This window comes from Mustela nigripes, chromosome 8 (assembly GCF_022355385.1).
Source record: "Mustela nigripes isolate SB6536 chromosome 8, MUSNIG.SB6536, whole genome shotgun sequence".
Lineage (NCBI taxonomy): Eukaryota > Metazoa > Chordata > Mammalia > Carnivora > Mustelidae > Mustela > Mustela nigripes.
Window position 1 is genome coordinate 87,254,232 of NC_081564.1, and position 14,488 is coordinate 87,268,719.

Consider the following 14,488-nt stretch of genomic DNA (forward strand, 5'->3'; position numbering starts at 1 on the left):
TCGCTGACCGAAACGCACATGAGTGCTTGGGGTTAGTGAAGACGTAAGCTTGAATGAAGCACAACAAGTAAGACTGTGTGACACGCTTTGTGTGTCAGCCTGACTGGATCCGGGGATGCCCAGAGTAAACACTATTTCGGAGTGTTTCTGCGTCAGATGAGCGTTCACACCAGCGGACTCAGCAGAGCAGACTGCCTTCCCTCCAGTCCATGGAGAGCTTGAGAGAACAAAACACAGAGGAAGGAGGAATGTGCCCCCTTCTCTGGCCTCACTGATTGGGCTGGGACATGCCATCTTATCTCAGGCCCTCAGACTTGAGCCTTTCCAGCCTCCCACTTCCCCCTCAAACCACCAGAGGCTCCAGCCTTAATCATAAACCACTCTCAGCTTCCTCAAAGTCCTCCTGTCTTCCACCCCTTCGTGAGCTTGGCATCAAAAGCATCAAACTGAGCTGATGATCCTGACTCCAAAAAGTGGGCTGAAGGTTAAAAATCCCGGAATGGCAGAGTCTGAAAGAACCTTCAGAAACTCAATATCCTCAAGTTCACAAATGGAGGAACTGGAACCAGGAGAAACTAAGTTCAATGGCACAGTGTTGTTCATGGAGGAGGCAGGACCAGAATCCTGGGGTCCAACTTCTAGTTCAGCCTCCCCTATTTGAACAGACAGATTAAATGACCATGCTTATGTTTCTAATCGAAATAACCTTGAATAAGATGCCCTAAAAATAAAGTTCCTCCATAAATTTGGGGGGGTCCTTCCAACTAAGAAAGATTCTTAGGAAACACACACACAAACACATACATACACACATTTCTATTACAGGGTTTTCTCTGGCTACAAGGTTATCGCTATTAAAAACCCAGAGGGATATGCTAAACTACACTACAGTGTCACAACGTGTCAGGTCAAAGTCATTCCCTCCAAGGGCCTATTTAAACAAACAAAACACAACGAAAAACCCCTTTCCACTTAAATGTAATGTTATGTGGACCCAAAGTCCACCAGTTCTAAAGTTTTAAATAGGATCTTTCAATCCAAACACTTAACACTGCCAAAAAAAGGGTCAAGTAAACATATTGTCCATAAACAATGACTAAGCAAAAAATTTATTTAAAGAGATTATCTACAATACTTAAGCCAAAGATGAAAACAATTCAAAGGAGTGTGAAACATAAACAATTTACACAAGATTTAGAAAAAAATAGTAAGAGGCCCAACCAAATGTTTTCTTATAATTTTCAGAGACGGTTTTTCTGCACTGCCTATGGCTTTGCACGCACCCTGCACCCTCTCTCCCTGTATCCTCAAAGCTCAGGACCAGAGGCTCACAGCGTCATCTGAATTCCTTCTCCCTGTTTCCCTTGAACATCACAGGAAGAAACTTAAAACAAGGGCTACCTATGCACTCTCCGCACTAGCCTGAGAGCCATCCACTCACTCACACATCTGCTAAGTCCCAAGGCAAGCTCTTCTGCTTGCAAGATGGCTAAGTACTGACCCCCATCCTCTGGGAGCTACCTTCTGGTGAGCAAAGAGACGGAGACAGACAATGGCCACACACAGTAGGAAGCAGGTAGGGGAGCTCCAGCCCAGCAGGTGGCAGGATCAACTCCCCAGAGCTGGAGCTGGAGGCCGAGAGGGGCCAGGGAACAACACTAAGGGGAGATGCCCAAACTGTGGCATGAAAGGTTCACCAGCCGTTCCCCATGTGAACAAGGGAGAGAAGGTCTATGCAAAGTTAACACAAGGGCATCCTGGAGGACCCTCAGGCACTATTCATAACCTGATTTCACAGGTATGAAGATGTATTGCAGGAACTTTTTTTTTTCACCTGCTTTTGTTACTGGACTCGGGGAGGCAATTAGAAAGAAGAATTAAGCACATATCACCTCCCACCAGCTTTACAGACAACCCTTTCCATTGCCAGTGATCAAAGTGTGGTATCAGACCCCTCATTAGTCACTTCAAGCCCCTTAACCTTTGTGACCTCTCAATGGGCTCTAACTCCTCCACCTTCTTACACTCCTCGGGTCCCTGTGTCATGGTTATTCCAGAAGCCGTGATCTGTACGCCAGCTGTGCCAGCATCCGTGTCCCGGCAGGACTTTTTAAGCTGAACAAGGTCCAACTCTGCCACATCTTAGTGAGGTGACCCAGGAAGGTGCCAGATCTTTCTGAGCTTCCGTTTCCACATCATAAATGCCTGCCGAAGACAGCAAACACCACAGCAGAATGCCTGGCCTGTAACAGGTATTCCCGTAACATCGGTTTAGCTCCCTTTCTCCAACACCCGCATCTGCTGTTGCCACAGAGAACTTGACCAGAAGTTAAACAGCACTGGCCCCCATGAACTGCTGAAGGCCAAGTCCAGCACCAAAGCCAAAAGACCCCCCCACTTCTTTCTACCCTGCCTTTCAAGAGATTTCTGTGGATTCAATCACATTACTAAGCCTGATTATACAAAGCCACAGAACCCAATGACGAGAACTAACAGAAACTGCAAAAAGTTTGCAAGGACAACACGCATTGCCTACACGAGAGATTCCTGAAGGTCATGTGGGATGAGAACAGATAACACGAGGCAGCTGTGAGCTGGTGATTATCCCAAGGAATGCTGTTAAGATTTTCTCTCCTTGAAAAGAGAGAAGCAAAATTCTTCTTGGTTATTTTTAGGGTTGAGATAGTAAATGTTTGGCTTAAAATGTGCCATGAATCAAAGGTAATTTTGCTTTTAGTGAGTATGCCTTGGCCAAAACTATTAATTCTACTGGTACTCATCACCTCTCAGTAGATACGATAAAGCAAGTGTGGTAATTACGGACAGAACTATTCCTCTGATCTCTGAAGTAAGAAGAGACTTCAGGCAGAGGGAAGGGACAGGGACAGGCCTGCTTCTAAGGAAGAGCACAGGGCACACAGAGGCCAGGAGAGGAGTGGGGAGAACACACTATAAGCCTTGAGATGCCGCTCAAGATGTTTCTCAGGAGAATAAGCAAAGCCACCAAACTTGAAGACCCAGCGACAGGCAGTGATCCGTGAGGCACTGTTAGTCGCACCTTGGGTCAGAATGGCCCAATGACGAGACGACAGGAGAGCCTGTGTGGACAATGACAGGGGAAGGAAAGAGGACTGATGGTGGCACTGGTCTGTCTTTTCTCACTTTTCCCCTCTAACCTTCGGCCTATTTTTCCTTTTATATCTAGTGTTGAGAATAATAAATTTGGCTCAAACCTGAGCCAAGGGCAAGACAGAAATGAAATAAGCTGTCGGGAAATTATTCAACCTAGCCCAGCAGCCATGCTGAATCAATTTTCTAATACTTAACACTTTAGTTAACACTTAAAAACTTTTCATTTTTCATCCAGCAAATACTTGTTGAGTCTTTTCTATGTGCCAGCATTGTTCTGGTTGCTGGGAAACATCAGGAAATAGAGGAGGAAATAGATGCCCCAATATGCTAGAAAATGTAAGCTCCTGCATCCGCGGTGGCAGACAGACAAGCGCTAAGTACAGTAGGTCAACTACACAGCATGTCAGAAGGTGGCTGCCGTAGAAAAAAGGAGAAACAGAGCAAGGTAATGCAGTTGGGAGGCATGGGGTTGGAAGAACTTCCCCCTTTAAAACAGGGGGCAGGGGGCAGGGCAAGCCTTACTGCGAAGATGAACAGGAAAGCTATGCAGGTATTTGGGGGAATGAATTCCATTACAAAGTACTTAAGGTGGGAGAGGTCCAGGCAAGAATGAGGGCATCAGTATGTCTGAAGCGGGACATGACAGGAAGAAGGTGGCAGAATGGAACATCAGAGATGGAACCTGGCACCAAGCGACACGGGACCCCACAGCTATCAGACTCTGGCTTGAAGCAGAAAGAGAGAGTGAGCCCCTGAAGGCATCTTCTGTTTTAATTATATTGACACTCACAAGGAGTTGTAAAAATAGTACAGAAAGATGCCATGCACCAGACTTCCTCAGCAGATGACATCTTAACAGCAGTGCAGAGCACTGCCCTGGCATAAGGCAGGATGACTTTCTCAGGGAGCTGCTGTGTGCCTGGTGCGTCCCGGCCTGCAGCACCCGCACGTACGTCATACGCCACAGCCCTATCACCACAAGGGGCTCCCCACTGCCTGTTTATTCACCCCCACAACCTCTCATCTGCCCCTCACTGTCCTCTCGCCATGCTGAGCAGGTCCCATAATGGAATCACACCGCATGCAATCTTGGGAGATTCTTTTCTCACCAGGCGTAATGCCCCTGACACTCGTTCAGGTTGCTCTGTTCCCTTTTCAGTGCCAATTAATCCTCTGCTCTGTGCACTTCCCAGCCTAACCACCGATGCCCTGAAGAGCCCTTGAGCTGTTTGCAGTTCAGGGATATGATACATAAAGCCACTAGCCAATAGCCGTCTTGTATCGATTCTCTAACATTTCACAAACTTAATTGTTCAGCCAATAAATACTGGGTCGTCTCTATGCGCCAGCATTGCTCAGTTGCTGGTACTTGTGTACAGGCTTTCCTATGGCCACATTTATCATCCCTCTAGGACAAATGGCTAGGGGTGTGATTTCTAGCTCATACGGTAATGTATGTTTAACTTTTCAAAAGCAGGCTGATTTCCAGAGCATCTGTACCTTTCTGCATTCTCACCAGCAATGCATGCCAGAGTCAGTATTTCCACATCCTTGCCAGCATTTGGGTTACGTTTGTTTGTTTTGTTTTTTTTTTATCACAGCCCCCCCTTTTAAAAAAGATTTATTTATTTAAGTCAGAGATAAAAGAGAGCACGAGAGCGCATGCACAAGCGGAGGTAAGGACAGAGGGAGACAGAAGAATCTCAAGCAGATTCCCGACTGAACTCAGAGCCCCACATGGGCCACATGGCTGATCCTGTGACCCTGATATCATGACCTGAGCCTAAATCAGACACTTAACCAACTGAACCACTAAGGCACCCCCCCTTCACAGCCTTTCTATGAGGTTTGTAGTGGTATCTCACTGTGGCTTTAACTTGTATTTCCCTAGTGGCTAATAATGCTGGACATCCTTCACGTGATTATATGTTATCCATGTATCTTTTTGAAAGAAATGTGTATTCAAGTCTTTCGACCATTTTCTATTGGGATTGTGACCTCGTTGAATTTAGAGAATTCTTTACATATTTTGGATATGTCCTTTGTCAGATAGGAGATTAGAAACAAATTTTCTGCTGGTCAGTGGCTCATCATTTCATTCCTTGAAGAGGGTCTTTTAAAAAGCAAATGTTTTTCATTTTTAGGAAGTCTAATTTATCCATTTGCTTTTTATATGGACTACACTTGTACTGTCATGTCTAAGAATTCTGCCTAAGTCTCTTCAAAATATTTTGCATTTTATATTTATATCTATGACCTATAGTTGGGTTACTTTTTTTTTTTTAAAGATTTTATTTATTTATTTGACAGAGAGAGATTACAAGTAGGCAGAGAGGCAGGCAGAGTGAGAGAGGAGGAATCAGGCTCCCTGCTGAGCAGAAAGCTCGATGCGGGACTCGATCCCAGGACCCTGAGATCATGACCTGAGCCGAAGGCAGCGGCTTAACCCACTGAGCTACCCAGGCGCCCAACTTTTCTTTCTTTTTTTTTTTTAAATCAACTGTGAGGTTTAGTTCAGGATTTATTTTTCAACTACTAATGTCCAATTGTTCCTGAACCATTTGTTCAAAAGTCTGCCCTTCCTTGATCAAATTGCTTCTGCATCTTTGTCAAAAACCAGTTGGAAGTATTTGCATGGGTCTACCTCTGGGTTCTCTACTCTGTCCCCTGAACTATGTGTATGTTTCTCTGCCAAGGAATGCACTTTTCTTGATTGCTATAGCCATCACCCAAATCTTAAATTTGGTGGTGTAATTAGTCATGAAAAAGTTTACACAGGAAAGTGATGCATTCTGATGTACATTTTAAAAGACTGCTCTAGGGGCACCTGGGTGGCTCAGAGGGTTAAAGCCTCTGCCTTCAGCTCAGGTCATGATCCCAGGTCCTGGGATTGAGCCCTGCATCAGGCTCTCTGCTCAGCAGGGAGCCTGCTTCCTCCTCTTCTCTCTCTCTCTGCCTGCCTCTCCGCCTACTTGTGATATCTCTCTCTGTCAAATAAATAAATAAAATCTTTTTAAAATAAATAAATAAATAAATAAATAAATAAATAAAAGACTACTCTACTGTAGTGAGAATCTGCTGTCCCAGGCAAGGGATTCTAGGTGAGGAGCAATGTTGATCAGACCAAGGAGACAGCAGGAAAGGTGGGAAGAATTAGTCAGAATCTGAGTCTATTATAAAAGTGGAGACCACAGAATGTCCTCCTGGACTCGTGTGGACTGAGAGGTAAGAGAAGGGTCAGATATGATCTCAAGGTTCTTGATCTGAGCCAATGGACAGACCTGTCATCAACTGAAGTGGGTAAGTGGGACAATGTGGACAGTTTTACAAGGGAAGGTCAGCTCAATTTTTAATATATTAGATGTAAGGGGTCTAGCAGACATTCAAGTAGAGATGTGAAGCGGACTGTGGATACAACAGTCCCAAGGCTAGAGAAGAAGTCTTTCCGCCCTGGAGATACAAATTCAGAAGCTGCCAGCATATTCAAAGTCAGGACATTGAAAGAGATGGCCCAGGCAAAGTACAAAGCACAGGGCCAGAGGGCACTCCCCTGCTGAACCCGAACCCGGGAGGTAGGAGAGAAGGGCACTGGGAGCCACACACAAAAAATGTCTCCAAGAGAGGGGAACACTAGGTCCCGGGGTGCAGGAAAATCAAACAGAGGAGCCTTGAGAACGGAGCAGTGGCATTACTGCGGACCTTAGCAAGAACGGTCTGGGTGACAGAACAGCAAAGACAGACTGAAGGCAGGAGGCTTAACAACCTTCTCGAGGATTTTACTACATAAGGGAGCGGAAAACCAGCACCAGGAGGGGGGAAGTGAGGAGGGGCTACGTGTGAGTGTGTTTGAGGACAGCACCAGGAACAGCGCGCTTGAACATGGGCAGGAACGCCCCGGTGAGGTGAGGGCTGAGGAGGCGCTTGCTGAGGCAGCAGGACGAAGGGACTCTGGGTGAGAAGAAGGGGGATCACTGGCTTGTGGCAGAATGTACTGGAAACCCCTGCCTTTGACTCTCCACTTCCTTCTCCTTAATTCCGGGGAGCCAGGCTCGGTGTCATTCTTCCAGTACGGCTATGCCGTACTCTGAACTCTCCTATAAAGTCTCTCCCGTCTCTAAGTGTTACGTCTCTGGGACGGACTTCCATGCAAACGTCTACAGACTAAGAAAGGATCATGTCATAATAAAACTAGAAGGTAACATTTGTGTGGAAAGGGGAAAAAAAAAAAAAGGACATAAGACAGTATAGAGAATGTGTCTGTGTCCCTCCATCAGGGAGACACACGAACTGAGCACTTACTACATGCCAGCATACAGAGCAGTGAGTAGGACGGACTGGAGCCCCACTGCCTGGTGGCAAGGCCGCAAGCAGGCGAATAGGAAAAACAGCAGGTACTGAATGACGTATTAACAGAGAAGCAAAGCAGGACGATGGGACAGAAGATCCCAGGCCTGGGAAAAGATCCCGAGCTGGGAGCTCAAGAGGGCAGTGATCAGGGAACACACACCATGCAAAGCGGGAACCAGTACAAAGGTTTATGGCAGAAACAAGCCGGACGTGTCTGAGAAACAGAGAGGGCCTGAGCGAGGGGTGGAGGACAGGGCGATAGTATTACTGCCTGCAGCGGGGGCCAGATCATGCAGATCTTATTAAACCAGGACACAGAGATGGGATTTCATTATAAACGCAACAGAAAGTCATTGAAAAGAATCAAGCAGGGAAATGGCAATCTGTTTCCACAAAATGAAGTTCTTTGATTTTCTTCAAGAAGTTCCATTCTCTAATAGAGTAACAACATACGTTCCTCAAACTGAAAACTCAAAGCAGCCACCAATTTGGCGGAACCGGTGAAATCCTGGAGACTGGGTGAGGTCCCGCTCTGAGTCCACAGGACAGAGCACCGCAAGGGCATGGCAGACACACTCACAGAGCAGCGAGAAGACAAAAGGGAAGCAGCGAGAAAGGGGGGAGACCTCCCGGGGGGCTCCTGAGGCTGCAACGTTCAGCGGAATGGTGACACAGGCAGACAAGGCAAGGCAGGGTGTCACACACAGCACCGGGGCTGAGGACCCACAGTCGGTGAGGGGATGGAAGGGGCCGGCGGGGATTAGCTGAACCCACGCGGGGATTTTATCAGAGCAGAAACCTCCTCAGATTTCCATTCAGAACAAGCCCTCCCAGAGCACGCACTTAAGAAGCCTGTCCAGAACAGCAATTAACTCTTCACACATACCTAACATTTACATACACAATCTCCTCCTTAAACAACAGGACACTGATTCTTAAGACCACCTACGTGTCACTTGTGTTAGGAACAGGGTCCTTGAAGACTCCACCAAGACACTCTGCGTGAAAAACCTCCTGTGAGAAACTGGAACGGCTGGTCATATCCTTCCCCTTCTGCAACGCAACACAGTAAAATAACAACAGACAGAAGGGCAGGCACATTTTTGCTCGTTGACCTTCTCAGGGTTTTCTTTTTGTTCAAATATTTCCATTCTCAACTTCCCTTTGCTTTCTCCCTGGTTCCGGCAGTGACCCCGGGACATGGGGTGGAAAACTCAACACAAGTACCGTCAACTGCGTACCACACGGGTGGCTCCTGTCTTCTAAAGCTCTCCGAGTCCTCGCGGGTCTCACGCCCTGGCCACAGTGTCCGCTCCACAACGTGGGCTGGGAGTCCTGCAACATGGACTTAAATCCTGGCTTTGTCCTCACTGGCCGTGTGACTAGAGCAAGTCCCTGACCTTCCCAGCCACAATTCTCTTACGTTTAAGAGGAGAATACCAACTCCAACCTAGGAGGATCATTTCGGGGATTAAAAGAGGGCTTTGTGCACAAAAAAGCACTCAGCATACTATCTGGCACATTTTCAACGCCAATCAGTATTCAGTGAGTGTCCCCTGCTATCACTTTTACCACTAGTCCACTGGGGATCTCCACCAAGGGAGGGGTACACATGACATTTAGTTAACACTTTCTGAAGACAGAAGAAGGGAAAGCAGGCTGGGTGTCCTGTGTGTCCGGGGGAATTTTCCACACAGCTGTGCAAAACTCACTGAACAGCCTGCCCGTGATAACCAGCGGCAGGGACTACAAGAAACAGGTGGAAATGGACACTCTAGACATCTGCTGCCAAGGAGCAACAGGTTGCCACCCCTAGAAAGCCAGCACAGAAGGCCCTTGACCGTGCCTGGAGCCATGAATGCCCCCCACCGCCGGCTCTCCCACAGCCACCCAGCATCCCGCCCCTCCCCAGCAGCAGAGCTGGCTCAGGGCCGGGCCATCCTTCTGGACACGGAGACCTCATGGGCCTGACTAGAGACACAACTCGGCACGCGAGGACGTGACATCTCGCTGTCATTCCCAAGCCGTCAGCTCCCCCTGACCGGAGATCACTTTCCAACAGGCTGCTCGTACCACATTCTACTCACCCAGAGTGAACTGAGTCCCACATCTTCAACTCACTCTCCTGGTCTGGTCTAAGACACAAGCAGCCAGTTAATAAATATGTGCACATAAATAGCAGTTCCCAGGAAACCCAGGTTCAAAGCTAGCAGGAAAGAGCAGCACACTTCAGCAAGACACAGAGAAGAGCCCTGAGCCACTGCTACGTCCAACCTCATCGTTCTGCTGTTACCTCCGGCCACTTTTCCTGAGTGCTCCAAACTGGACCAGCCCTGGAAGTTTTAGGATAAAAAAACGTGTTACTTGCCACAGCTGCATTTTTAAGAAAATGTATGTGCTAAAGGAGAAAAAAATGTTTCATATGTTGCCCTGCTGAGAAAAATACACATCCAAGTAATTCCAGAGAGAAGGAGGGTAATCAATTCTCTCAGCTACTAAAGAAAACAAAGGTCTGGGAGAGCAAAGTCTCACTAGTGTGTAAGCCGGGGCTGTGGCCACTCCTGTGATCACCATGGGCACTCTGGGAATATGGGACAAAATGCAAAATGCGTGTAACTTCCCACCCAGCAATCTAGTTTACAAAGACTCACCTAGGGAGACATCACTGGTGGCAAACAGCACGATGAAATGTGCAAAAAAAAGGTTTGGTTACATAAATTATGACACATCTACCCAATAAGAAAGTGGCCAGAAGAATACAATTTACTGACACAGAATGCTGTCCTCCACGTAGAGGGGGACAAGATAGATTACCAAATAGCATGCGGAGTATTTTATCATTTACGTACAGCAAATCCCTGTACAAGGGTGGATGTGTGTAAAGCTCCTGGAAAGGTGTTCATCGAGACCTTGACGGCGGTCACCTTGGGCAGGAACTCGGCGAGTTTGCCCTTGTTCTTTCCCACACGGTCCAGTTCCTCAGAGTAACATGTATTCCTTCCCCCACAGCAATAAAGTTGTATTTTTAGGGCACCTGGGTGGCTCAGTCAGTTAAGTGTCTGCCTTCAGCTCAGGTCATGATCTCAGGGGTCCTGGGATTGAGCCCCACATTGGGCTGCGTCAGACCCTCTGCTCATTGGCGGAGTCTGCTTCTCCCCTTGTCTCTACCCCTGCTCATGCTCTTTCTCTAAAATAAATAAAAATGTTTTTAGAAAAAATTAAAGTTGTATTTTTAAAGATGCCAGAAAAGAGAGGATATCCATAATGCACAGCACATATTTCTCAAAAATTATATTTCAAGTGAATATTTGTATTTTGAACCATTTTTGCTTTTAACATTATAATTTGATATGTGTTCCTACTAAATAAATATCGAACCTTCCATACAACAAAATTTTAACTTACTTGGGAAGAAAACTTTATCGTAATCAAAATATTTATATATTTTCCAAGTGCTTATACACATACTAATGTTCACAAACTTGATACAAGGGACAGAATAATTCCCATTTAAGAATAAAGAAAATGATCTACAGATTCTACCTGACTCACCTCAAAACGGGTCTAAGATGAGACATACTTTTCTTAACCCCCATCCAACATTTAGAATGTCTAGCAGGAACTGGCTTGTTCAAACTTCATTATATCCAAAAGGCACCCACTGCAAGGCACCTGGGTGGTTCAATGGGTTAAGCCTCCGATTCGCGATTTCCACTCAGGTCAAGATCGCAGGGTCAAGGGTGCCTGGGTAGATCGGTGGATTAAGCCTCTGCCTTTGGCTCAGGTCATGATCGTCAGGGTCCTGGGATGAGCCCCGCATTGGGCTCTCTGCTCACAGGGGGCCTGCTTCCCCCTCTCTCTCTCTCTCTGCCTGCCTCTCTGCCTACTTGTAATCACTGTCAAATAAATAAATAAAATCTAAAAAAAAAAAAAAAAAATGCAGGGTCATGGGATGGAGTGCCCCCTCCCCTTGTCCTGTCAGGTTCTCACTCCGCAGGAAGTCACCTTGTACCTCTCCCTCTGTTCCTCCCCCAGCACATAGTATCTCTCTCCCTCTCCCCCCCCCCCTCTCAAATAAATAAAATCTTAAAAAAGAAAAATAAAAAGGTACCCATTGCTTGTCTTCTATGGTTCTGGAGGACTTTAAAGACACCTGCATTCAAAGAGCATTATTTACTCCTTGATTTAGCCAAACTGGCCTGCATAATCTCCTCTCCCTCCCTTTGGAATTTCCATCCACCTTAAAGATAAACAAAAGTCAAAAATTAACAATCTCAAGTGTTGCTTTTTATTGTTCCGTTTTTAATGTTTCAAAACAGAGTAGTAGCTTACAAGCACTCTTGAAACCTCCTCTCAAAAGTAGCAGAAAGTTACCAAGGGGAAAAAAAAAATGCAGAAATATAAAAGACCCTGCCCACAGGCTCACATTCCCCAAGTAGACTTGTGGCTCTGCCGCCTGTTTACCCAAGACACCTGAGCCACATTTACCCCTATTATATTATATTTTACCCCTATTATATTATATTTTCCACATTTACCCCTATTATATTATATTTTCCTCCTACAGGCTTCATTATTTTCTAAAGTTTTATTTACCAACTATGAATGTGAAATAATAACATTCCTACTTTATAGTCATCAAAGACATATTTGCAACCATAGCTCTTTAGTACTATCAGATTCAGAGTGTTATTAGTTTTCCTTGAAAAAAGCAAAGGCACTTAGGATTTAGCCCTAAATATGTCACCCCCTTATCAAGCTATACTGTCCTGTGTTTTTCAGAATTAAGGGCTTAAGTTTTAAGAACCCACTTTCTCCCTGGGTCCAGGAGAACTGAGGGCCCCAGGATAGGAACCACTGGTTTCTGAAAAGTAGGCAACCATGTTCAAGGAAAATAACAAAAAATAAATCTCTACATCAAAACTTGCTAGTATGAACACAGTCTCTGAAAGCAAAAACAAACCAGGAACCAACAGCTCTGTGAAGCAGAATGCTGTTAAAGGAAATCCAGGATGACAAAAAAATGTGCTACAGAAACAAGGAGGCACCAACTTTACACAAAGGCATTCTCCTCTAGCACATTTTTTAGGAAGATACCAATTTTATAAATCAAACAGCTATTGACTGGAGCTGAAAGCAAGTTAACATAACTTCATCACTTATAAAATGCTTTCTTCTTGCCTCCCACAACTCTTAAAAACTGAATACACACTGCTGCCTAAATCACAGAAAGGGAAAAGCAAACCATTTTTTTTTCCTCCTGGCCCCAAAGGCCTACATTTTCATTTCAAGTAACTGTCCCTCAAAGCTCTATAGTCATTAGTCCTGCTAATAATACCATCAGATGAGACAAAACCAAGCTTCACGAAAATAAATTTAAAAACTAGAATTGAGGACTGAAAAAAAGAAAATCTACTCTAAAAACTGCAAGCAATAAAATCCTGTAGGTCAACATAGATAGTAACTAAACACCTGCTGGTCCTCAGCGTGCCATTAACCACGAGCCAGCCGGCCCTCTCAGGTATCTCCCGTCCTCTTCAACAACAAACCAGTTTTTTAAGGCTATTATTTCAAGAGATAGAGCTCATTGCACAACTTAGAAACTTCACCTGTGCTCTTGACTGGAAGCATATAATTTTTATAATCCTTTCTCATTTCAACATTGCCTGCCAGATTTACACCTTTACCTAAAATCTCCCATTAACACTCAGCTACATAAGATACTACAGAAAACGAGCCACCAGCCCACCCTGCACCAAACTAGAGCAGGGGTTTTCATGTATCCACGTGTCTGGTATTGTGTCATGTGTTTAACCAGCATTGTTTTAATTCTTGTAATAATCCCTGTGACGTAGACACTACTACCATCCTCCACTTTATGTTAAAATAAGGCATCAGAGACACGGAGAGTGTAGGTAGCGGAGGAGTACCCCCTTCCACCCATCACACTATACATTTTCTCAACATGAATGCAGGAAAAAATACTCTGCCATGAAAAGTCTTATTGTCCATACAGGCGGGTGAACTCATAGTAGAGGGAGATCTAGAGCCCATAATGACTGAAAGTTCACTTTAGAGGTAGGAAGTCCCTCACTCCAAAAGAAAAAAGAAAAACCTTTCCTACCTAGGTAAATTAGGGAAAGCAGAACATTCTTTAGTGAGCACAGAAAAGTTTCATGAAATCCTGGAGCTTTTAAAATGAAGGAAGAAATCAGCAGGGGAGGAAGGAAGAGACAGATAACCTGGGGCCCTTTCTCTGTTTCAAAAGAAGTTAAGAGATAAAGAGTACTGGCAGAATAAAGTAATGGAAACAGGACAGATCTAGGAAGAATTTTACACCTGGCAGAGTGGCCTGCAGAAGCGGAGAGGATTTGTGTTTAAGATGCAAGAAGCCACAGGCAGGAACCCTAGGATGGGGTCTCATTCCAGAGACACCTCCACTCCTGCCAGTGGGTCCAACTGCAGAATGTCAGCCACTTTGCTCCGCTACCTTAATCCAGTCCCCACTCCGCGCACCTGCGTTGTCCTTTCCAGCCTGCCACTGTGGGCTTCAGGGCCTCTTTACAGAGCTCAGGCCAGAGGCTTCACACCACCCTCCTGGGTCTGCTCGCTACTCAACCAAACTCCGTGGACCCCAGCACAGCACTGTTTCCAGTGCTAGTCCTGCTTCCTCCAACAGAAGCTTCTGGGAACAGAAATGATGCATCTTCCTCTCAGGTTGTAATCTCCTGAGGGAGACGCACTCGAAAGAGTTCAGAAGAGACTGAACTTACTGATCAAAAGGAAGGGCACAATGCCCAGACAGCAGTGGAGCCCCAAACTCAAGTCACAGGCAGGCTATAACGGGGAGCATTTTACCAAGTACCAGAACCACCGTAAACTTTTTATTTATCTCACTATAAATAGTTTTTAGTTATCTCACTGTGTTGGTTATCAAATATTAGTGAGAAACTCATTTCACTGCATTTTACCTATTACCTAACACATTCTTCTCCAGCTGCTTTCAGAG

The 14,488-nt window shown here is 45.6% G+C and overlaps 1 protein-coding gene and 1 long non-coding RNA gene across 4 annotated transcripts in view; both read right to left on the minus strand.

The window, feature by feature from the left end:
• LOC132023996 (uncharacterized) overlaps positions 1 to 10,016 on the minus strand; it is a 19,724-nt gene extending 9,708 nt beyond the window's left edge. The window contains exons 1-4 of one of the 3 annotated variants that reach the window (XR_009406126.1): positions 9,773 to 10,016; positions 9,567 to 9,614; positions 8,721 to 8,814; positions 8,429 to 8,532 (exon numbers count right to left, since the gene is read on the minus strand). This is a non-coding gene — a long non-coding RNA (uncharacterized LOC132023996). The other 2 variants (XR_009406125.1, XR_009406127.1) reach the window with 2 other exon arrangements.
• LOC132023686 (cytochrome b5) overlaps positions 1 to 14,488 on the minus strand; it is a 37,099-nt gene that overhangs the window by 20,423 nt on the left and 2,188 nt on the right. The window lies entirely within an intron of this gene.